Genomic DNA, 25,565 nt, shown 5'->3' on the forward strand with positions numbered 1-25,565 from the left:
GGCTCCCTGAAGATCTGGAAGTTATTTCAAGGTTTCCCCTACACTAAAAAGTTTGAAAACACCGCTCTAGGTACCATATCATTACCATCTGAATGGTATCACGCAGTTTGGAAGATTAGAATGCTTGGTTCTAGGTTAAAATTAAAACCAATTTCCCTCATTATAAAACCTCTCCCCATAGATTCAGTATGTTTTGTTCAAGCATACAATATATGGTGTCATCATGTACTATTAATATTTTAAGTGTGAGCTACTGGTATGTTTCTATGTGCGGTTACTATTTCTAGTGCATGTTACTTACTTAGTACATGCTCACTTTTTTCTTATTGTACATGCACTGCGTTAATGTTTAACTTCTTATAAAGCCTAGTCATAAAATTTCAATAATATTTAACTAAACAATGTTTGTTAGAAGGTTTTTTTTTATGAACGGAAGGCTGCTTACTGCACTTAGTTTGTAGATAGACATTAAACTTTTTAGTATTTAGTTTCCTTTATGTATTATAATGCTCATAATTAAAAACCCTAAATAATACCTCTGAAACAAAAAGCCAATGTTTAAAGGAAAGCCTTGCAGTAAAAGAAAGGAAAGAAAAATTTAACATAGACAAAACACCAGCTAAAAGTGACTGCAAACTACAAATCAGTCACAAAATAAAATAAAAGATGAAAAAGTTAGATAATTAGAACTAATTAGCAAACAGTCAGCAATTAGAAATGAAGTACAGTTTCCTAACTGACACTAATATCTCCCTATGCAGTTTTTCAGTTTTTTTGTGCTTTCTGTCCTAGTAATAGATACATTCACTGCTCTGTGTCCCCCTTTTATTGTTAATAATATTATTAAACAGGATTTATATAGCGCCAACATATTACGCAGCACTGTACATTAAATAGGGGTTTTATAGTGATGTAGCCGACTTAACCAAACCCCCCATACTGACCCTTCTAATCCTGCAGACCAGCGGTCGCCAACCTTTTTGGTCCCGCGGACCACTAAAATTACCGTCTTCTGACCGCGCATGCGTGGGGAGACAGTTGTCAATCAAAGGGGAGGAAGCTCCCCATAGGGATGTCATAATACCATAACCCCGCCCACTTTGTCATCACAGAGCTAAGCCTACGATGGGAGAGTGAGTGGGTTGTGTTGTGAAACACAGCCCATCAACTTCCCTGAGTCTGGGATTTGCACAGGTAAGGTGGTCCGCGGCTCTGGCCGGTGCGTCCCCCTAGCGGGGTCCTTCTCCTGACCCCACTCAGGGATGCAGTGGCCAGAGCCGCAGACCACCATAATCTTCTCACGGACCACTGGTTGGCAACCACTGCTGTAGACCATGTAGTGTATTATGGTATGCAAATAAATCTCCTGCACATAAATTCTCCAGTAATTGCAAATCATGCAGGAATGGTGAATCTTTGCCTAATCCCTATATAGGACACGTACAGACACACCTAGAAATAATAAGAAAATTATCCACCCTCTTTCAAAAGAAGTTACAGAAAGTTTCCTGGAAACACAGAAGTTCCCATTCCCTTAATATGATTTAACAAACTGTTAATGAAATAAACTTCCTGAACAGAGCTTCCTGAGGAATGTAATTAAAATCATACTTCAAACCTCACAAACAATCGACATTGTAGTGTTTTCACCACCTAAATAGCCACTATGAATTTTTCTGAAGTTTCCCCATGTTTGCAAACATTGGTTCACCAATCTTTATAAGCAGTAGAGATGAGCGGCATTCTCTGGCATTCTTGCGAAAATTTCCTTGAACTACTGTCGGTTCCGCAAAATTTCGGTGAACCGATTTCGTGAAACCATTGGAAGATCGTGGGAATTATAACAGGAGGATTCACAGGATTCCTTGGAAATCCTCCTGTTTGCAATCCCTGGGGCACTAGAGGTTTTTAATTGGGAAACTTGTAACCCATTTAACCTCTAGTGCTGGGGATTGTACACTGAGCTGATCAATAAATGCAGCCAGCGCTGCATTTATTGATCAGCGCAGCCCGCAATCTTTTTTTTTTTTTTTTTAAATTCGAGCTTGATTTACACCGACTATTCTCGCTTACAATTTCGGTAAGCGATAAAGGCCCAATTCGCCACGAGATAGAGTTTTAAAAACTTGCTCGCTCATCCCTAATAAGCAGTAAGTCCCAAGCTGACTAAATACACTGCACGGGTAATTGAGCCGTACAATTAGTGGGCAGAACACACATCAAAAGCAACTGAAGTCTGATGGCTTAATAAGGAATGTCAGATATTTTGCAGGCCTGGGTCTCTACTCTGCCAGGATCAAGTTAGAAATAGCTAGGAAGATCAAGTTATGTTACATGCAAAGCTCTATGAAATGTTTTGAATGTCAAAATAACTTTACTATGTTTAGTTTTTGTGTAATCAACACAGTGAAGATTCAATGGTTGGGGGCTTTTTCTGTATACATTTTTCAGGCCTTATTAGAAAGGAATTCTAAATAGCATCAGAAGAAAACCTGTATTTAGGGAAATACAGAGACTGACTGTTTAAGAACGTTAAAGATATAGAGTTGAGTTAGCAAAGTGAATGATCCTTTTAATAATGAATGTGCCAAAATTCTGCTGACTTCAACCATCTTCATCTTGACACATGCAAGCAAAAATGTTTTTTTCCTTTTCCCGTTTCCTAGCATGTGATTGTGTATTCTTTGCAAATCAACACAAATGTTTAAAAAAATATAAAATCGATTAGAAAAGCCTGGCAGTCAGGCTAATAATATTTTCATGAGGATGTGTTGTGCACTTCTTCTGCACCCAAATTAATTCTCAAAACAAAGGTACAGGTAGTCCCCAGGTTACATACGAGATAGGGACTGTAGGATTGTTCTTAAGATGAATTTGTATGTAAGTCAGAACAGGTAAATTATTTTAATAAATGCAATTATGACAGATGTTTGTCTCAACATATTATTAGGCAGCGTGGTGTCAGTTACTGTATAAAATCCTCACTGTGAGCTAATCACAAACAAAGCAAAAAAAAAAAAATGATAGCGCCTAGACATTCACTAACTTCTGTAGCAAGCTGTGCTTTGATATGCAAAAAAAACAACTGCAGAGTTTTTCTTGGTCATTAAAGAGTTATAAGAACTTGCACAAGTGCTCAGTCTCAGCTGTGTTTAGCAAAAAATTTATTCTGCAAGTCATGCAAACCGCCCCCTTCCAAGCCTCTGTCCTGCACACGAACACGAAGCCCTGTTCATATCTAGGAGTCCTCCGTATGTAGGATGTTCTTAACCCGGGGACTACCTGTATAAGGGTTAAAGCAATCTTCAGAAAACTACACCTACAAACATGATATGTATTGGAGATGAGTTGACAATTCTTCTCCTTCACAGATACAGTATCATGAGTGAGTTTTGTCGCTCCCAAACAGGAAATTTGTTAATAAAGGCAACAAACTGAAAGAATGCAACCACCTGGATTTCAGCTAACAGTCTTTACCCATGTGTGATGACAACACATGTCAGTCATACGCTAGATAAACATATTGTATTTAAAGAAAAAAGATTCCTGACCAAACCTGCGAACCGGCCAGAGCCCCAGGCCACCAAAGAGATCTTTGCAAAAAAGGCTTGGGCACACGTGCCCCTTACCAAAAAAAGTGAGGGTTCCCACCCGTGCCCACCCCAATACACCCCTGCTTACAATAATAGATTTTATTGAAGCTCTACAAATAAATAACTTTTAGCTTTGTTTTAATAGCCTAAAGGGTTGGAATTAATATTCGTGACAGTGTAACAAGTATTTTTTTTGCATTTTTGTACTTAGAACTTGCAGTTGATCTGACAACTTGAGTTGTCTGTTCCAGCTGCACCCTGTAAAACAGTTGTAGTAATAAACTGTCCTTATTATATTATGCTTTCAATCATTGATTTTTATCAGGTCAACAAATCCTGCAGGACTTAGTACATAGACCAATGCTCCCCACGACAGCTCTTGATTCTGACCAGCTGCTCATCATTTTAAGGTGGGTCACCCTACTAGTTCACAGGAGAGGTACTTTTTTTATCCCCACCATGTATTCAAAAGTTCCCAAGCCAAAGTAATAAATATATTACATCTTATTAGACATTATATGTGATGGCTACATTAGATTTTAGCACAGAAAATACCTGTTGTCCTTGCTAGAAATGCAGTGTTCTTTTCAGTGATTCTTGGGTCACCCACGTTTTACCATGGTAGTCTATCTTCTCTAGTCTTGGACAGCTTTAATAAACCAGGTCCAATGTGCACATGCCAAATCATTGTTGCTTAGGATGAACAGTTGGGAACATCTCAGGCGAAAATGTGTACAGAGGTCCTATGACATTCGTCAATCAATTGATTAGGAATGACTTGTTTATTGGTATGGAGGGGTGCACAGCGAGGTGCTGCTCACTTGTCTTCCACCGCCCCTCTCAATTGAATGGAGCGACGGTGTGTATGGACAATGCTCATTCATTCATTCTTATGTATGTATATAGTCTTATACTTAAGGTTGAGCAACTTAGCCCCACCATTCCACATTTTAAGTTTACCTATTGGGTATTAAAGCTGATCATCGCTAGGGTGACCAATAGGAGGTTTGGGAGGCATGAGGCTGGGTATCAAGCTTACATTTTTACAGGAACCGCCCATACTTGCATATGACTTCATCTACCTATATCTCTAGGTTTGACATAAAGTTATCGCTAAAAATATGCGCACATTCACACTATAACACATTGTTCGTGCATACTAGAGTCTTGAGATGGGGCACTTTACAGTTGATGCAGTCAAGCCCGAATTTTCAGCACATAGATGTGTTAGAGGTTCCCTAAAAAAAAACACTGCAGCCCACCAAGGCAAATAACGTGTGTTACTGCCATTCATGAAAACGAGCATGCTAAGCAGCACAGATGCGTAAATGAACCATGCCATATTAACCAGCCCACTGCCCAATAAAGTGAAGATCTGGGACCTGTATTCTTAACACAGTTGGGCTGATTTACTAAGGAAGTTGAGAATATTGACAATATTTACTTTAAATATCAAATCAAATGCAGATTAAATTAATAAACTGAATATGCTCTTTACATGACTGGATGATTGGATATGTACAATGACATTGATTTGCTACAGGACATTAGGTTGTTCACATAGTAAAAAAAATCACAGATATTAATAAAATAAATATCACAGATATTTCACTTAATTTGCTGAAAAGGAGGTAGCTCTGCTGACTTTTGCCATCCAATCACATGCAAGCAGAAATCATGCTATTTCCTTGCACATTTACTAAGCTATGTAAATTATCCCCTTCAGCAAAAAATCAGTTGGAACAGCTGAAACTCCTTATTTAATCTCAATTTACTGTGTAAAGATCCTCAACACCATAAATCGGGCTCATAAAACACACACTCACACCAACATTAATTACATTTATAGTGAGAAAACTTTGCCTTTCACCAATTTCTGACTTGCAATACATGCTTAGCCAGTCACCTCCACCCACAGTCTTAACAAGATGCATTAATCCCTTTTTGTCATCACTCCTTCTTCCCTTTTGAAAGTTTGCATAGTTTAGATTATTCTATTCCATTTATATTTAAAGCGTCCATATATTTAAAACAATGTACAGAATTTCACAATGGCACCCATGCAATTAACATTATTATAAAACAATCTAGGCATTCTGCTTCAGGAGAAGGAAGTGTAGAACCTAGCCCATGTTATTATTATTAAACAGGATTTATATAGCGCCAACATATTAAGCAGCGCTGTACATTAAATAGGGTTAATAACTAATATAGAATTCAACACCTCAGGCTTTATATTGTTTGGAATCAAAGCAAAGTTGAAACCTCTGAACTCACATGGCAGGGGCCATTGGTTGAAATCTAGGTAAATTTCCATAGGCATGTTTCGGAAAAGGATCCAGTATTATGTGTGCAGGGAGTTTTGATAAAGGCAAAAGTGTCTGTAATAGAAAAGGAGTTGTTAATTTAGTATAAATTGCTGTAGTCAGCCATTCTGAGGTTGGATACTTTTTTTTTGGTTTCAGATTGGCCCTCCTAGTTTGATGGTTAGTTGCCTTCTTCTGTTGTTGAGAAGATAATTAGAGGAAAGAATCAATTCCAAGTGAAGAATGTTTGTCTGCCTCAACCAACTACTACTGGTATAGTGAAGTGGGTTTAGAAGGGATAAATATCCAGGGACAGGCTGGTTGAAAGGAGTCCAACAATGGGCAGGTAAAATTAGAGGTCTGTATGGTTGGGCCAATCCCAATTTGGGCCTTGAATCCTAGTAGGTTTCAGATGACTGCATTGGGACAAATTGATGGCCTGCAGGGAACCTGTCCAGATAGGTCCAGATCAGGACAGGATCCTGCACAATATAATACACTTTAGGAACCTCAGAAGTTAGGGCATCACAGTTTGGACTCCACAACAGAAAAGAAACTGACAACTACACTGGGGGCTTCAGAGTTAGACCCCTAGTACTCTGGATTGGGTGCACACTTAAAGTTCCTGAGGTGAGGGATCTTTTGGGGCACCAGAGCCTGTCTGCCCTGTGATACCTATTGTGCTCCTGATTAAAGGAGATAGTTAACTGTGCAGGCAGTGAAATGGCTTTTTTTGACATCCTGCTTCCTGCTCCTCTCTCCCATATTCTACAAGTTTCATAAAGCCCCTAGACTTCATGAACAGACTGTTCGTTTGTTATGGCAATGCAAGATGTTTAGTCGTGATAACAATATTTTGCATCAATAAAGCCAAGTTATTTGTATGTGACTCTGGGTGTACTTTGTGTATTTCGTTATGATCTGTGCATTAGCTCCTTAAATTATCTCTGTGCAGGAGGCTTTTGAAATACATTACCAGGGTAGCTCGGATCCTTGGCCCCTCTTACCATAATTTTTTTGACAAACCTGATTCCCTCCACAACTAAAATTTACCTTGCAAAACCTTGCAAATCCCACTTAAAACATTTCCCGCACTTATAATATTTTTATTTTTCCCCTACCTGATACTCACTACCTTTAACCCCCCAACTCTCCCCCTTCTACTTATCAGCCATCTCCTTTCCCCCTCAAGAAACACAGACACCTGCTTGAGATTAAAATGGCTGGCAGGCAGCTGTTTATTTAACAAAGATAAAACTTCTTTAACCACCTGGGCGTTACACTGATGTCTAGATTTCTGTACCAAAAGCGGTACACTGTTTTTCATGAAATTTTTTTTTTAAATTGTAGACCTGTAAGTTATAGAAATATGTCCGAACAAGGGTCTAGTAGATATCATGAATATAAAAAAAAGTTTGAAACACACAATAATGTAAAAAAAAAAAATGTACTTTTAATAAAGTTAAATAAAAAATACAAAAATCAGCTTAACCCCCTAGCGTTCTAATTCTGTCAGTTTTTTGATGCAAAAAGTGATCCTATTTTTTTTGCATAAAATTTTTTGTTTATATTGTGGGCTTGTAAATTTTAGGATTAACTCCTGGGTATGATAATTATATTTATTTATTTATTATATTATAATCATAAATTATAATATAATACATAATTATAAATATTAATTTAAAAAATAATGAAATAATAGACAACAATGTAATCAAAAAATAAAATAAAAAAATAAAAGTACATTTTTAATTTTATTTCATGTTGCGTGGTGTTTTTGTACTGTAAAAACCATTTAAAAGCAGATTACATTGTAATCTGCTTTTAAATTTCCCTCCCAAACACACACCCCCCATACATCACCACTCACATCACCCGGAAGATGACTCGGGTGATGTGAGTGGAGATTTCCCAGCCCTGCAGGATTTCTGCATTGTGCTTCACATCTCACTGCAGATGCCAGCAGCAATAGCAAATTTTTTATTGCTGCTGGAGGAGCTGCGGGGACCGGGTAAGTATTTTCTTTCAGTTGTAATCCGATTGTCATACAATGTATGACAATCAGATTGCAGTATAACGTTTGTTTACATTTTTAACCACCTGAGAAAAGTTCGGGTTTAACACTTTTGCAAGAGTTTTTACCCCGAACTATGTCGGGTTTAACGGCCAGGTGGTTAATAAACAATAAATAAACCAAAAATAAATAAATAAACCAAACACGATGAGTCATCGGGGGTTCCCGGTGACGTTGGTGCATGTGTACATTGACGACCGGGTGGGGTGGGAAATTCTAAATCAATTTGTATTGCATTTAATACAAAATAACTGTATTCAATGCAATACATTGTCTTTAAAGGTGTAAAAGCAGTACATTGTATTTCGTGAACATTTATTTTACAGAGTAATAAAATAGTAGGAGTATAATATTTATTTAAAATATATATATATATTTTTTAATTTATTTAACCTATTATTTTTATATGATTTTGTGTTTCAAACTTTATTATACTCATACTATTATATTATACTGTAAAAAAATATTTCCATAAATAAATGTACCACTTTTAGACATAAAAAACCGGAAAGAAATGAACCGCTAGGGAGGGTAAATAACAAACATTACCATAAATTAACATACCATTCGCATAATATTGACATACCAATAATATCTCAAAATTACTACCCAATCTGTCAACAAAGTTACCGAAGCTCTCAACAGAGCCCTCATCTTCTCATTCCCTAAAAACCAAGACATTTTGTTCCTAACTTGCTGTATATTAGGGACTGTAGACCTCCAGGCCTTAGCCAGAACCATTTTGGCCGCAGCAAATATGTCAATAATTTAAATTGGTTCATAGTACAAATGGATGGTTTCAAGTTTAAGAGTGGTTCAGCTGGATGTTTAGGAAAAGAACAACCCACTATGGTGTTTACAATTTTATATAGTCCCATCCAAAACTTTCTAATTTTGGGGCATTCCCACCAAATATGGTGAAAAGTTCTTGAGGTGTTACAGCCCCTTAAAACAATTGCCCGTACAGTTCAACTGATACCATATACCATCTCATCATTAGTTTTTAATTAGTTTCCACAGCTGAAGCATTAATACTACAATGAGCTATTATATGCCAAATCTGATCCCAATCCTCTTGGTAAAGCATTTCACCCAAGTCCCCCTCCCATAAGCTGATAATAATCCTTTAGAATGTGGGTCCTTTAAACACAAATTTTCAAACCATGTCATATTATAGGTACATTACAAGACTTTCATATAATGTACTTCCACATGGATGATGTCCCACATGGAAATGTGCCATTAGGTGGGGTAAATAATTGTACATGCTCAATCTCTTTCCAAATATATTTCTTTATTTAGACACCAACATATCATTTACACTTTTCCAATCATATTACACACATACAGAGGGAATATTTGAGCTCCAGAAATGTTGTATGATAGGTGTCATATACTTTTTAGATTTAAGGAAAAGTTATACATGAGAGAGGGCAGCCATATAGTATAGAATAAATTCACTTTCTGCTCATTTTCTGTGCATATTATCTGTATATGCAAAAATCGCTACACATTAATATTCTCAGAGTCATAAGTACACCTTTGAATAGCATGGTTACCAACAGTCCTGCATCCTGAGAAACGGCCATGGGATTTTTCACACTGTCCCACAATGTTGGTGTCCTATGACCTATTGAACAAGGACTGGGACAAAATCCAGAGTGGCCTTCTCTACGTTCCAGCACTTAGCATTGGAAAAAAAATAGTCTTGTCAAAGAACACATTATCTTGACAAACAGGCATACCATAAAGGCACATACTTTATTGAATATACTCACTGCCATGTAACTGTTCATGCGGGGATCTTTTCCTATTTCAAAGTTCTCTACAGTGGTATACACAAAAAACTACGCTGGGACGCCACAAGCTTTGCATTATAAATATGAATAAAGAAGTAATATGCGGGTGTAGCCACTTATAAATGAAAAATATTCTCTGAAACCACATCAAAAATTGTCAATTTTTTTGAACTGTTAAGCTACTTTCCATCCATTAGGAATAGCACTTATGATAGCAATTTACTAAAAACTGAGAAATCTACTGCTAATAAGTTTCTTTGTCCACCAGTATTTAGCTGACTTTTAAATTGAGACTTGGCAATTAATTGGCAGTTTAAATATAGTTTACACGTAGTTTATAGTTATACTGTAAAGTTTAGAGTTTTTTCAAGAAGGCCCCAATTGGGACAAAAGTGCTGTCTAGTAGTGATTAAAACTTCCATTGAAAGGATTGCTCGGGGACATCTTGTCTTTGTCTCCACCCAACCCTAATCAAACTGTAACTGTTTACCATCCCCACCCCAGCTTCTTTCTATTATGCATGATCCCCACCCAGTCAGCCTTAAATACTATCCATCCCCACCCACTCCTATATTGCATTTTAGGCAATTATGTAGATTCAAAAGGGGAAAAAACACACTGTAAAGTAAAATGTTGTAATAAGTAAGTAAATAGTACATTCACAAAGAAATGTAAAACTACACAAAAAAGGTAGGCCCAGAGTTGGAAAAGATAGCAAAGGCAGAATAGATGCAGGGGCCACATGGAGTAAAAGAGGGTTAAGAAAGATTTTTTATAGTTAAGCAACAGTCAGGTGATTGCTGGGGTCTGGGGACCAGTTGTGGGAAAGTAGAGAAAGACATTGAAGGAAATGAGAAAAGTAAGGATGGAAACCCAGACAAACAAACATGTAAAACATGTATGAAAGTGAGAGGGAACAGGTGTGGCTTTTTCCACATATTTGCAAATGTATACAACTAAAAATGTGTTTAGGCAAATTTGTAAAGCCTCTTAGACTGTGTGTTTTTGATGTCCAGCAAGCAAAGTTGTTTGGGTATGCGTGTATTGTATTGTTCTGTGAATTACTCAATTTACAAATATATATATATATATATATATATATATATATATATATATATATATATATATATATTTATACATACATACACATATACGGTACATACACACACATATACACACACACAATGATCTTATAATAAGTATAATGTATAGGTGGTTGCTGTTTTTATTTATTTGGAATTTCTAGTGGCAAAATTTTCAGGCCAAAAAAACACAAAGATTGGGCTAAACTTAAAGGGGGCAAACTGGGCAGGGCTGAAAGGGCAAGGCAGAACAAGATAACACAAGGTCAATAGACCCTACAGACAAATATTTCTGGATTTCATAATCGCCAAGCAAACTGCATAAGACAACATTTGATATCCCAATAAAACTATTCTTAGGTTCACAGAAGAAAAGGGCGCATTGTATCATTCAGATGATATAGTATATAAACACACGTTACAAAATTCAATTCTAAAAGTTCCTATTACCATCTTTAGAAAGTTTGTACAGAAAAAAAAGGCCAAGTCTCAGGCTAAGTTCCCACAAGCAGACCAGAAAACTCTGCAACCCTCAGCAGAGATTACGTTTCGTTTCGATCCGACTGGTGAAATGAAGCCTATTAGCTCATTTGGCTTACTACACTTTGAATTTCAGCTTTGCACCTTCCACTGGATTATTACATAATATGCTTTGGTGCTGGGGTGAATGTGGGGTCAGCTTAATAAACATACACTTTTCTTTACTTCAGATAAGTCTTCTAAGTTATTCCCAAGTTGTTCCCAACCATTCCTATTCAGTTAAATAGGAGTGGTTGGTAGCATGGTTGAGCCTAAGGTAGAATGCCCTAGCATGAGTTTGAAGGTGTATCTTCTTCACCAACACTGACCCCCACTTTCAGCCGCCTGTGGGTCTCCATTCATCCTTGATACTACCTAATTTAGCTCTTGTGGGTGCAGATCCACAACTCAATAGATCAGAATGCATTTTCTCTTGTACCTTGCAGTAAAGAGATGTATGGAAGCCTAAGATATTGTGGGTATGGGTTGTGGTAAATCAGAGGGTCTAGAGCAGAAATATAATAATTGATCTGCCCCCCAAAAAATATTAAAGAATCAAGCGAGCTAAAATTCCCCTGGAAACAATTGCTATGGGACAGCACAGGCACCACTTTTTGGACTGTTTCATGGGTTGGATTGATATTAACCAATGTACCAGTCTATAAGAAGAAAGAATGTGAGATGCTGAAGGAAACAATATTATATATCTGTTGTCTTATTGTGGTTTAACACAAATTACTTATCACATATCCCTGGCACAATTGCTTTAAGATAAGGACATACTGATTTGTGGTAAACCCTTTAAAGAATTTGCTGCACAAACCCAACTGCAACTTTGGAGCTTCAGCGTTATTCCCTTTTTAAATACTGCTCATATTTCCTACAGACAAATGACAAATGAGTTCAAAGATTTAAAGCTAAGCTTTAGGAAAACAGATAAAATATTTTTATGGCACAGTGCTAAGAGTTACACAGCAAGATGATTCCAAGTCAAATTCAAGTACTTTTAAACGTACCTTTTCAAGTACGTTTGAAAAAATGTGTTGAGTATCAGAGAGCTCATTACATTTGTCTTTTTATCTGCCTAGAGTTTAGATTTAGTCAAATGTAAAAGCACACCTATACTGTAAATATTTTAGTTACAAAAAAACATAATGCTGCTATTCCAGTCTTGATGTTCTAATGGCCTCCATTGAAAATAACTCATCACAAATGTCAAAACTTCCTTCCACATGCATCAACATAATATGTATGGGCACTCAGGCTGTTCCAATGCTTTTTTTGGCCAGTCTTGTTTGTGGCATTTAAAATTTGTTTAACAGAGGCAACGTTAGAATCACAAATCTGGATGGACAGAGCCAAGCACTACAATACCATATGGTGGATGCTATAGAATGGAAAAAAAACCTCCTATATTTTTAATCCTCTTGGCACACCTAATCCAAGATGGTTTAATAAGAATGGCTGCAGTGTATGGTGCTTTTGGTATAAATTAGGTTTATATCGATGTCAGATGGGTGTTTCTCTAGCACCAAAATGCTGGTAGAACAATTTAATTTCCAGTAATATTAACAAAAGTCTCTCTGTCACTGCCTAAAACATGGTTAAATTTATGAGTTTATTTATGAATTGTTTTGCCCAACTTTTTCCCACAAAAAACACACTGTGCGTATTGGATAAAATTAGAAAATGTGTGGATTTACTTTTATTTTTAATAACTTTCTATATTTACGGGCAAAAAATGGATATGGCACAGACCAAAACAAAAAAAGGCAAAAGAAAAATATCAACAGAGACAAAGTGCAAAAGATAACAGGTGTTAAATTCTTAAACATTACAATGATCTGGTGGGGCAAAGATAAGAACTCAACATATAGAGAGCCGACTATACTATATACCCGACTATACTTCCTATAACAACTGCGGTCCCCACACCCTCCAAATTCTTTTTATTTTGAAAAATTTAGAACTGTACAGCCTATTTTTCTGACTGGGACTTTAAAAAGAATATCCTTTCCTTTACAAGGTTGCTGCATCTTTTACAAAAGCAGTGTTTTAGAAAGGGTAAGCTATGGCAGAGCAGGAGAGGAAGAGAAAGGACTAGAGTCATTGTAATGGCCACATTAAGTCATGTGATGGTCTATGTGTATAACTGAACCCTACATAAGTTTGGCTCATCCACTGCCTCCCCAGTGGAAACCATATAATTGCATAAAGACAAAAAGGAGAACCTGACCATATAACATCATTAGCTGACACTAATTCCAGTTATTGTACTGAACTTAGGCTGGGTCTACAGGAACGATTTTAAAAACGCATATAAACGTTCCTACCACGTTTATATGCGTTTTTATGCACTTTCACAAGCATTTTAAAGCTTAACTTTAAAACACTAAAAAACTTTTATAAATGCCTATGATGCGTTTTACCACGAATTGCCGCGATTTATAAGCGTTTATAAAAGTTTTACTTTTAACCCTTTCAGGGATTATGCATTCCCTGAAAGGGTTAAAATGTGTAAAGAAATTGGACAAGGCTTTAATGGTAAATTATTTTATTAAATGTGGGTGTTTGTGTAATTAAACTTTTTTTTTACAGGTTATCGCAATGACAGGATGATTTCCAGGGGTGCAATGAGCACAGCCCTGGAAATCCTCCTGACAGTGAGGGATAGCAGGGCACTAGGGGTTAAATGAGGACAAGCCTCTCCATTCACCCCTAGTGCTCTGTGATTGGCTGAGAAATAGGAAACCCTGGTGACAGCTCAAGCATCATCAGGATTTCCCTTTCCTCAGCCAATCAGGGAGCAGAGCAGTCAGCGGAGCTCTGCTATGCTGACAGCTCTGCTCCCCTGATCACTCCCGCAGCCCTATTACAGATACAGAACACATGTCAGAGCTCCTCTAGGGCTGAGGGAGTAATCAGGGGAGCGGAGCTGTCAGCATAGTAAAGCTCCGCTGACTGCTCTGCTCCCTGATTGGCTGAGTTAAGGGAAATCCTGATGATGCTTGAGCTGTCATCAGGGTTTCCTATTTCTTAGCCAATCACAGAGCACTAGAGATGAATGGGCACAAGTCTCCCCATTCATGTCTAGTGCTGAATGGCTGAGAAATCTAAAACCTCAGCCAATCACAGAGCACTAGGGGTGAATGGAGAAGCTTGTCCTCATTTAACCCCTAGTGCCCTACAATCCCTCACTGTCAGGAGAATTTCCAGGGCTGTGCTCATTGCAACCCTGGAAATCATCCTGTCATTGAGATAACCTGTAAAAAAAAAAAAGTTTTGTTACACAAACACACACATTAATAAAATATTTTGATATTAAAGCCTCGTCCAATTTATTTACACATATTTTAACCCTTTCAGGGAATGAGTAAGGGGTTTTATGTACCCCTGTACTCATTCCCCACGGTGGGGTGGTGGAGATCTGGGAGTCTCCTTATTAAAGGGGGCTTCCAGAGTCCAAAGTCCTGCTAAAAGCGTTTATAAAAGCCCCCATTGTTTTCAATAGAAGCTTTCATAAAAGCTTAAAAACGATTGAAAAAGCCTCCATTGAGTTCAATGGAAGCGTTTTCAAGAAATTTCCCGCGTTTTCTTGCGTTTATCCAGCGTTTTAATTTTTTAAACATTGCAAGCAACGTTTAAGATAACGCTCAAAAACGTACCTGAAGGAAACGTCCTGGTATAGATTAGCTCATTGGAATGCATGGGGACTTCAAACATGGGCTTTAAAAGCCTCAGGTTAAACGCTGGGGAAACAGCCCGTGTAGACTAAGCCTTGAGAACTTGTGAGCTTATCAGTTTGGTCTTGAATTTACATCCCAGTGGAGTCCAATTAGGAGATCTTAGACGTTTCCAATGTTACATGGACAGGTGGAGCATTTTGGGAGTTTTCCATAACTAATTAGCAGAGCTGGGATATCATTGAGAACTTATTACTTTTTCAGGTCTTTGGCATTCACTTGTGTAATGTGTCCCCTAGAAATATCGAAAACGTCTTTTACTATCAAAGTATGGAGGAAAAAGCAAGTTAGAGCCTAAATTTGGATAGAGCAGACAACATAGGACAATGATGACAAGCCCCCCTCAGTCCAGGGTCCATTTGGGCAACTCCCCTGAAAATATATAATTGTCCAGGTGCAAAGAAAATCTCAAATGGAACTAGAGAAAGGGAACATCAGCATTAATATATGGAAAGATTGTTTTGACAAACAGTAGGACATGTTGAGTGTAAACATTCTACAGCAGCAACAAATCAGTGTAGGAACTGGATGGTGCACAATGCTTTGATTGCAGGGTAAAATGACTAGTTCCAGCAGGCCAAAAGTAGTAATTCCATTGAGGTATCCAGTTTGACAATGTCCCTGGAGGGTGCTGATGTAAGGATAGAAGTAATCATGCCATTTTGTATCCCAGAGGGCAAGCCAAATTCAGTTCTATTGAAGGGAGGGGGAAGGACAAGCAGGAGGCACTCTGCTGCATCCTCTCCATAGAAAAAAAACAAGAGTTGTTCTGAACCATTCACCTCAGACAATAATTACAATAATTTAGTGTGTGTATGCAACTCTAAACCTAAATAAACTTCTAATCCTAATGCTAGTCTAAACTCTACTTCTAACTAATGTATTGGAAGACAGCTATAGTAATATTACAGTTATCATTACTTTATAGTAACAAATTATCACCCATGATGACCATTTGCAATTGCCTAAGGTAACAAAAATCTAGCATCAAGTTTTAACGTTTCATATGCACTTTACATGATTGTCGTGTGTGATGAACAATCGTACTTGACTTTGCCGTGTCTACAGCGTTCCCATGATGTCATTCATCAATTGTTTGATGAATGATCATTTGTGAATCACTCCCCCTCCTCTCTCCATAGAACAGAACAGTGCTGTGCTTACAGCACTCGTTCATTTATCTGTCACTACAGACAACTAGGAAAGATTATTTCCAGCGACAGTAATCTGAGGTCTATCTCACATCTATGCAGGGCTTTAGTCCCAGCAACACATTCTGTAGTGTGAATGCGACTCATAGAGTCTTGCTTATCTTAGTGTCTTGGTTCTTTGTTCAGTTAGCAAGAAACCAATGACTGCAGCCGATTTATTTTGTCATTTGCAAACAGCAAGTCTATGTTGTTTACGCTCCAGCCTTTGTAGCTGTGTCAGCAACCCTACTAAAACTAAAATTGTGACACACAAGTTTCTAACTTTGTGCAAGTTCAGATTTTTTTTTTGTTTTTGAAACAAGCCCAAAGGACATCATATCTAGGAACTAGACGTTATTGGCACTGAGCAGCAATATTTCAGGATAAGTATATAATAGCAATATTTCAGGGACACGTTGGTACCTGCTTTTCCACACTGAGTCTAGTTATACTAGGTAGGGATGAGTGAGAATGCCTCTGGAATGAAAATTTCCTCAAACTTCAGATGGTTTTGCAAAATTTCGGCGAACCGGTTTCGCAAAACCATCAGAAGATCTAGGAAATTTTAACATGGGGATTTGCAGGAAATCCTCCTGTTTGCAATCCTCGGGGCACTGGAGGTTAATTAGCCTCTAGTCCCGGGAATATTCTCAATCCACCTCAGAAGCGAGATCGGTTTTAAAAGCTGTTTGTGTTTGGCTACAGTTTGTCTGATTGAAACTGCAAACTAAGCCTTACAAAAAGGATCAGTTGCAGTTGTGTAACTGTGTTGAGTAAATTCTTTCTTTTTTTTTTTTTTTTTACCAAAGAAGCAAAATAAAAGCTTAAAAAAAGAAAATGAACTTTAAAGCAGACCTATGACCTTTGTGGCCAACCATTTTGTATAAAAACCTTTTTTTTTTTTATTTCAAGGGGAAGCTCATTTGTCTTTGCTGTGGTGGCTATAAAGACTGAATGGGAAACCTGTAGCCTCCTGGGATACACATTCCTGGAACACATTCCACACTTTTCTGAAATGTAAAAAAAAAAAAAAAATGAACGTTTTTTTTACATTTTCAGAAAGGCATGTCACCCAATCTCACACCTGTGCAGTACAGGTTTGGGTGACGTAAGAAGAAGAACCGAGAAGAAGATGGTAGCACCCACTGTCCAGTTCATGCCTGAAAGTAAAATGAAGCTGTGACAGCATGGGACCGCCTAGTATATAGAGGGGTCACTATCTTTCCACCTATAAATGTAAGTGTTTTTTTTTTCTTTTTTTGTTGTTTTTTTTTTTTTTAAATTAGGATTCTACTTTAAGCCCCAACCAATGGACATAAAGCAAAATAACAATATACTGCATTTCCTTTTTAGCTGACTAATTAGGAAAAGATTAATTCACCATAGTTTTTATATTTGTTACCATAGTCACTGTAGATGGCTATTGTCCCTCCTGTCATGGTGTTTGGCCCAGTACGGTCACAAGGGTGGGTCATTGCACACCAGGAAGTATTGGGTATTTCTTCAGCAAATAAGGCTGAGCAGGTTGAAGGATGATTTATGCTGCTGGGAGGATTATAGAAAATTTGTTGTTTTGCCTTGAATGGCATTGTATACCCAACATCAATCTTAACCGCCCTAGATCTAAATGCAGGTTAGCATGTTTACAAAATCAAGCATCACCATTCCCTTTATTAAGCATTTTCCATTTTTATTATCCTTCTCTCTTGCCTCATTATTTACCACTAGTGGGCACTCCCCTATATTACATAACAAAATGTTATCCCCCCATGCAGAATGTGTGCATTGGAGCATATCAGCTATATACTCACCTGTTCCAGCTGCTACTGAATCCTTGCATGTTCTCCTCTTTACCATGTGAGTCACTGCAGAAACAATCACTGAGCTGTCACAGGGGACACCAGAACAGGTAATCAGCTCATAAGCTCCAACACATGCTCTATATGGGGAATCTTTGAAATATAGCTTTCAGGTCTTCAAGGAACCCCTGCTATAATAAGTACATTGGTGTGGTGGTCAGTATGAAGATCACCCCTACAGATAGCCAAAAAGATTATTGGTGTCAGTTAAACTAACTTGAGAGTTGGAAATTGCTCATAGAGCCCCTGGAGGAACCCTGGTGGAGAAACACTACTCTAGTGTGTGCTTTGCTCGGAAAGGGGGGTATGGCATGCTCCAACATGCACTCTACAGGGAGAATGCTTCATATGTGTGTCAGGGTGCCTTTATTGTTGACACATAATACAACATAAAACACATATACTCCACTTGTGGATTTGTTGGGACAGCTTTCTAGATAAAGACACAGAAACATCAATTTATTGGAAGGGCAAAGCCACAGATTATTATCATAGCAAATGGCAGTCGCATCAGAGCTATAAACACCCCAGTTGTAAGGAATAGAAAATCCTGTCCTAACTATAATTTCAGAAGGCCATCCAGCTAACCACATCGCCCTGAGACCATAAGACATCTTTTTGGTTGCCAGCAAGGTATATACTGCTAATGAAACTGTGGCAGCATGGGACAAGTAAGGGGGAAAAGGCAGGAGGGTTAAAACTTGCGTTGTATGTAAAGATAAAAAAAAAAAAAAGTGTAACCTGTCTCTCACTACCTTAAATTGACCACCTTTGTTCTTACCTGAAAAGTAGAAAAAAACGGAGAAGAGAAGGACTTTAAGCCAATAGATTTATTTAGGGGCAATTTATTCCTCATACAAGATGCAAATGTACATTGTATTCATCCTGTCATGTCTGCTACAAGAAAATCTTCCCATTTGGTACACAGACAGCAATAAAAGAACACATTTACAAAGAGATCAAACTTCTCTAAACCCTATTAATCACCATATTCAACAGATCAGCATGCTGCTTAAACAAACCATGCATTGGCTATGTCCAATTATTTTTTATTTCATTCATCTACCTAAACAATGTCCCATTTATACTTTTTATATAGGTTTTATACTTTTTTAGATTTAGATTGAAAACAATTTAAAGATTATGGTTTGGTTATCCCTTGAGACTTTGTATACCTTACATTTTGGATACTTTAGTTGGGGGGCTCTGTTGTGTTGAAATAGCTAAAGTGTTTCATGAAAATATGATAGACTTCTGATTACTTACCGGTTGTTAAACTGTAATTTGTGCCTCACAAACCTTAACAAGAAAGGTTTAAGCTGAAGTTCTGCTTTACCACACAAATATCACTTTTTGTAGTAAAAGCATGTGGAAACAAAGGGAAAACCCTGAAAGGGCTTCCGTAATCAGCAGACTTTTTGTTAGGCAAATGACTCTCCATACCCCGAGAAACAAGAAAACATATCAGATGGTAATGAGAATTCCCATCTTAAACATACAGGTAAAAATAAAACTAGTAAAGCAGGCGGTATAACAGGGAGAGCACTAGCATGTTGAAACCTGACACTGCTTAGGAAATGATAGAAAGCACATTTTCTTTACCATTGCTGGACCCTGACATCTAGTGCTAGTAGGGTGTCTTACTATTACTACTACTTCTATTTCTTTTTATGACATAATCCGCTTACTTGATGATTACATCTGTCACAGCACAGGACTTTCTACCTGCCTTCTCCCACAGGTACGCATTTGGTCTATGAACAAGGCAGCTGCAATGTTCTCTTGTGGATCCTGGAGGTAAGCAGCTTGATCAAATCCATCTAGAACTGTTCCATTTTTAACATTTCTAGTATATTAGGTGGAAATGGAGAGAAGATCTGATCTAACTTTGCTGTTTTGTGATATTGTTTATTTGTTTAATAAGTAATCAAGTTGGCGTTGTTTGGTATGGCTTCAAATGCTGTGACTTCTCCAGGGTTTATTCAATCCCTAGGCTTTAATTAGGGATCAAGTAGAAAGCATGCTATGGTTAACCCATGTGAATTGAAAGGTAATGCGTCTCCATGGAAAACATGCAAATCTTTCTAACACAGCATAGAATAAATGGTTTGAAATTTCTGTTGTAGTATATTTCACCTTATGGTTATGTTTTAAAATTATTTGCAGGGCAGTTTGTATAAGGAATTCAGCTCTGGGGCAAGGAGGAGTCTTTGCGCTTTTGATGTTAGGTTTTATATTAAGCAGCTTTGCCTTTTTTTTGCAAAGGTAACCTTTGGTTAAAGGAAAGTGTAATCTGTTTGCTGCAGCTCAATGAATTGTTGTTTGTGTTACCATAATGAAGAGCCCACCGTAGGCTAAAACGCAATATTTTCTTGATAACCCTCTCTTAGTATATTTTTGAAATCTTAGTTCAGGATATATCTGGAAGTGATTGGTGAATTTAGAAAAAACTCAATAAATGGTCACAAATGTCATGAATTTTTTTTTTTAATCTATGTGTATTTATTAGCTTCCCCCAGCACACTATATTACCAGTTTTGTACATTAATTTACATTATTATTCACTCATTTTTAGTATGGGACTCATTTATGAATTACTTACTTTATTTTAAACTATGATTATTACATATTAGCGTGAAATAATAGCTATAAGTTATTTACACATCGGGAACTAAATACAACATTAAAAAATCAGTGAATCTGTCATTCTCCGACAAGGAATGTTTCAGTGATCACCAGACTCACTTCTTTATAATTAGACATTTTAGCGTTTACCCTGTTGTTGAGCAGCATCTAAAAACTGTGGGCAGTTCCAGGGAAACATCAAGATGATGCAGAGTAACCCTGGCAGGTTGCACCTATGACTATGCTTTTAAAATGCTTGCCCTGTTGTCTCTGATTGTAACAACAGAAGTCATTTCAAAGTATATTTCTTTTTTTTATGAAACAGAGTTTTTATTGAAAATTTTGTTTTACAAATACAACAAAAGAAACAAAACAAAAATAACATGGACAAGAACACAGCATACAGGAGCATTAGCAACATATTACCAAAACCATAAGGCATAAAGTAGGAACAAGTATATATACATATATACATACATAAAAGCTACAAGAAAAAATAGCAGTAGTGGAGTGCAAATGATGCAATGTGGTTTCCAGCAATAAACATGACAAACCAGTAAATTCCTGTATACGGGACATAACATCAAAAATGGGCAGGGAGGAAAAGGGGATTCTGAGGCGATTTGCTATATAACAAAAGGAGGGGAGCAAAATAAGACCATCACATCTGTAATTGAGCATAATAGTCATCCCATGGCTCCCAGACCTGTTTGAATTTAGTGACAGTGTTCCCGAGCAATTTCAAAGTATATTTGAGTATTTGCTTGTATGAAAAGTTTCATCATGATTATATATAACATGGTGTCCTGGTTCACATGTTGCATAATGGCCTTGAAATGTTCAGTTACATATCTGTTCCAAGGGCAAATCTTGATAACCAGAGAAACAATGGTAGTCATTGGGAGTGGCTGATTTAGTTCTGAAAGGGATTTAGCCATGAAAGTTACATGTTGCAATAAGTGAGGGGAAACCAGGGTAGGAATCTGTAAAAGCAAAACTAAAACAAAATAAAAGTAAGACTTCAAGTGTACCTAAACTCAGAATTTTCACTTTACATAAAAGGGTAGACGACCCTTTTATGTAAGGTAAAAATTCTGTTTGTTTTTTTTTGTTTTTTTTTTTTGTTTTTTAAGTACAACCCCTTAAAAAAAAAAAATAGGATGCAGCACCACCACCTAATTCTCGATAATGAAGGGGAGCCCAAAGCCTCCCCGGATACCTAAGTCACGCATCCCAGGGGGCTCTTGGGTGTTCTTTCCAGGCATGCGCAGGCATGGGCAGAAGGAGCCCTTTCGTCAAGAGGGAAAAAAATTGCTGTTCTCACACATGCGCAGTGAGATCAGCAAGGTTTTTTCCCATCTACATTACCCGATCTCGTGCTTGGATAGGGTAACGTAGGAACAAGAACCCGGAAGAGGAGAAGATGGCAGCACGCAGAGCGCCAGCCCAAAGACGGATGCTGGGATGACGCGGGACCTGATGGAAAAGACCTCTGGACCGATCGAAAGCCCTGCGGGATTGAAGGTAAGTGTATTTTTTTGTTTTGGGGGACTTTTCTGTTTAGTTCCTCTTTAAGCACCATATATACGTCTGGTGGACGTCAAAGAATGATCACTGAAAATGATCAGTCATGATCATTTCCAGTGACAAATGAGTGAAGGAGCTCCATACACACAGTGCCATTCTGTTTTCTGTTGAAAGGGAGTATGAGCGAGCACACCAGTCATCCCCGATCAGTTGTTCATCAGTTTACCTTGTCAGTTAAATGAAAAACATTTGGGGATCATTCTATGCATCTCAGATCTTCACCTCTCCTCTTGAAAGACGATTTTTTGATGTGTGTGCATAGCTTTACACTGAACATATGTATCCATCCCTGTGCAATGGTAAAACCTTCTGACTGGCTAGAGTCTTCAACCCCTCTAAACATTAGAAACTCTTAAACACTACCCTCAGTAGTATTTTAAAAAATGCTTTCTTGAATCTTCCTTGAATTCCTTCCTTGAATGGTAATGTGATGCTTTTGGTCCCAAGTTTTCTTTCTGTCTAGCTGCAGAGTAGGTTGGTACTCCCATCTTTTCCCGGTGACGTTGGTATTTTCCATAGTCCTCACAGTGTCATAGTGGTGGGCCCAGACTGTAGGAATGGATCACCAGACTCTACACCATGGAGGGAGAGGTAATGCCAGATTCAGGTAAATTAAAAGAGGATTATGGGGGATTTTTTTAAATGGTTACATAGTTACATAGTAAGTCAGGTTGAAAAAAGACCTAAGTTTATCAAGTTCAACGACTAGGGTAATAAACATATCTCAGATATAAAATCCTACGGCCATAGTTGGTCCAGAGGAAGGCAAAAAAAAGCCAGGTACAATTTGCTCCAACAGGGGAAAAAAATTCCTTCCTGATTCCATAGGACAATCAAGTGTTCCCTGGATCAACAGTCTCTGTTATCTTTATTTCAACGCTTTAATATCCAGGCATATTCTGTTGTTAAGTCTATGATCTACAAGAACCCCCAGATCCTTTTCCATTTCTGACTCCCCCAAATGTATTCCCCCTAGACAGTATGAAGCATGCATGTTGTTAGCCCCCAAGTGTATAACTTTACATTTATCTATATTAAATGTCATTTGCCACTTGGCTACCCAATCAAACAGTACATCCAGGTCCGTTTGTAGATTATAGACATCCTGTATGGACTTAATTCCATTACATTGTTGGTTTCATCTGCAAACACAGAAATGATACTTTTCATCCCAAACTCTATATCATTTATAAAGATGTTAAACAGTAAAGGTCCCAACACTGAACCCTGGGGTACACCACTAATAACCTCAGACCATTCAGAGTTTAAATCATTAGTCACTACTACTACTAAAAAAAATCTCTGAAAATTATAGGCAAAGGCTTTTAACCCCCCTAGCGTTCTAATTCTGTCTTTTTTTATGCAAAAAGTGATCCTATTTTTTTTGCGTAGAAATTTTTGTTTATATTGTGGGCCTGTAATTTTTAGGATTAACTCCCAGGTATAATAATTATATTTATTTATTATATTATAATCATAAATTATAATATAATACATAATTATAATACATAATTATAAAAAATAATGAAATAATAGACCACAACAGTGTAATTTATCAAAAAATTTTTTTTTTATCAAAAGTTTCTAACTGAAATTTTCCAAACAAGGGTGCAATATTATTGATAAATAATAAGATAAATTAAATGCAGATTTTGGAAAAAAATATTTACATTTCTAGTAGACATCCCGGGTGTGGTAGATTTTGAAGCAGGGTGCTGCACAGAGCCCAACATCACAGTCAGGACAGTAGAACCTGGTTTCCTTGCGTTTCTTCCTTCCTCTGTCATCGGTCTTTGAGCAGCAAACCACGCACATCCTTGTAGGTGCCGCCTTTTTCTGGGTTGGTGGGATGTATTCAACAAAGTGACGACCGGTCAGGCGTTCTGGGTTGACAATGCTGGAAGCACGGCGTCCAGGTCTATTCATAGCTACTGATGGTGTTTGGTGGTTCTTGACTATGGATTCGGAAACTTGCAAAATTAAGTCTGAATGATTCACAGGCCTCTGATTTTTTTTGTACAGAACGTAGGCATTCCATAGGCACTGCTCAACTAGATGCCTGAAAATCTTCTTGTAGTACTTCCTTTGCGGTTTCCTCATCGCTGGGTAGAATGTCATGGCTTGGTCAGCTCTGTCCACATCTCCCATGGTGTTGTTGTAGTCAATCACCACCTGTGGCTTCATCAATTCTTTCCCACGTTTTGTGTGTACCAGAACCGTGGAGGCATCATGGACCGTACTCATCAGGCACACATCTTTCTTGTCACGCCATCTCAGGGCCATCATTTTGCCTTTCTGCCAGGCAACAATTTCTCCTGTCTTCAGCTTCCCTTTTGCAAACAGTGCTGGCAGGTTGCGCCGGTTAGCCCTAACGGTTCCATCCGCATCCGTTCTGTGTTGCAGAAGGAACTCATAAAGCTCAGGAGAGGTGTAGAAATTGTCAGTTGTCACACAATAGCCCTGACCTAGCAATGGCTCAATGAGGGATAGCACCGAAGCTGTTGTCAATGCATAATGGCTATATGTCAATGCATAATGGGGCAGCACGGTGGCTCAGGGGTTAGCACTCCGGCCTTTGCAGCGCTAGGTCCCAGGTTTGATCCCCAGCCAGGACACTATCTGCATGGAGTTTGCAGGTTCTCCCTGTGTCTGCGTGGGTTTCCTCCGGGTACTCCGGTTTCCTCCCACATCCCAAAAGCATGCAGCTAGGTTCATTGGCTTCTCCCTAACAATTGACCTTAGACTACATTAATCACATATGACTATGGTAGGGACATTAGATTGTGAGCTCCTTTGAGGGACAGTTAGTGACACGACTATGGACTTTGTACAGCGCTGCGTAATATGATGGCGCTATATAAATACTGTATAATAATAATAATAATAATAATATTATATCTGGGGTTGAACTGTGTCCCTTTTCCAGTGTACAGTACTGTATTCCAGATGTAGCCAGATGAAGATTCACACAGCATAAAGGTCTTCACGCCAAATCGTGCCCTCTTTGATGCAATGTACTGCACCCAGCGGAGCCTCCCCTTGTAAGCTATTAGACTTTCATCAATGCTGACATCTCTTTCTGGCACATAGGTTTGCTAGAAATTTTGTAGAATCATCTGAGATACTTCCCAAATTTTCTTGAGTTTTGGTGCAGGATGGGTAGTCTCATTAAATTCTTCATTGTTTGC

General features: G+C 37.9%; 1 protein-coding gene across 15 annotated transcripts in view; it reads left to right on the forward strand.

Annotated features, from left to right (window-relative positions):
- The window catches only part of LOC140341364 (galactoside alpha-(1,2)-fucosyltransferase 2-like), a 149,249-nt gene that overhangs the window by 96,405 nt on the left and 27,279 nt on the right, over nucleotides 1-25,565 (forward strand). The window contains exons 2-3 of one of the 15 annotated variants that reach the window (XM_072427063.1): nucleotides 3,919-4,003; nucleotides 19,907-19,962. The exons of 12 other annotated variants lie outside the window; for them this stretch is intronic. The gene's annotated coding sequence lies outside the window, so the exon portion shown is untranslated. The remainder of the gene's footprint in view (nucleotides 1-3,918; nucleotides 4,004-19,906; nucleotides 19,963-25,565) is intronic. 2 more of the 15 variants (XM_072427064.1, XM_072427062.1) reach the window with 2 other exon arrangements.

The sequence above is a fragment of the Pyxicephalus adspersus genome, chromosome 11 (assembly GCF_032062135.1).
Source record: "Pyxicephalus adspersus chromosome 11, UCB_Pads_2.0, whole genome shotgun sequence".
NCBI classification, from domain to species: domain Eukaryota; kingdom Metazoa; phylum Chordata; class Amphibia; order Anura; family Pyxicephalidae; genus Pyxicephalus; species Pyxicephalus adspersus.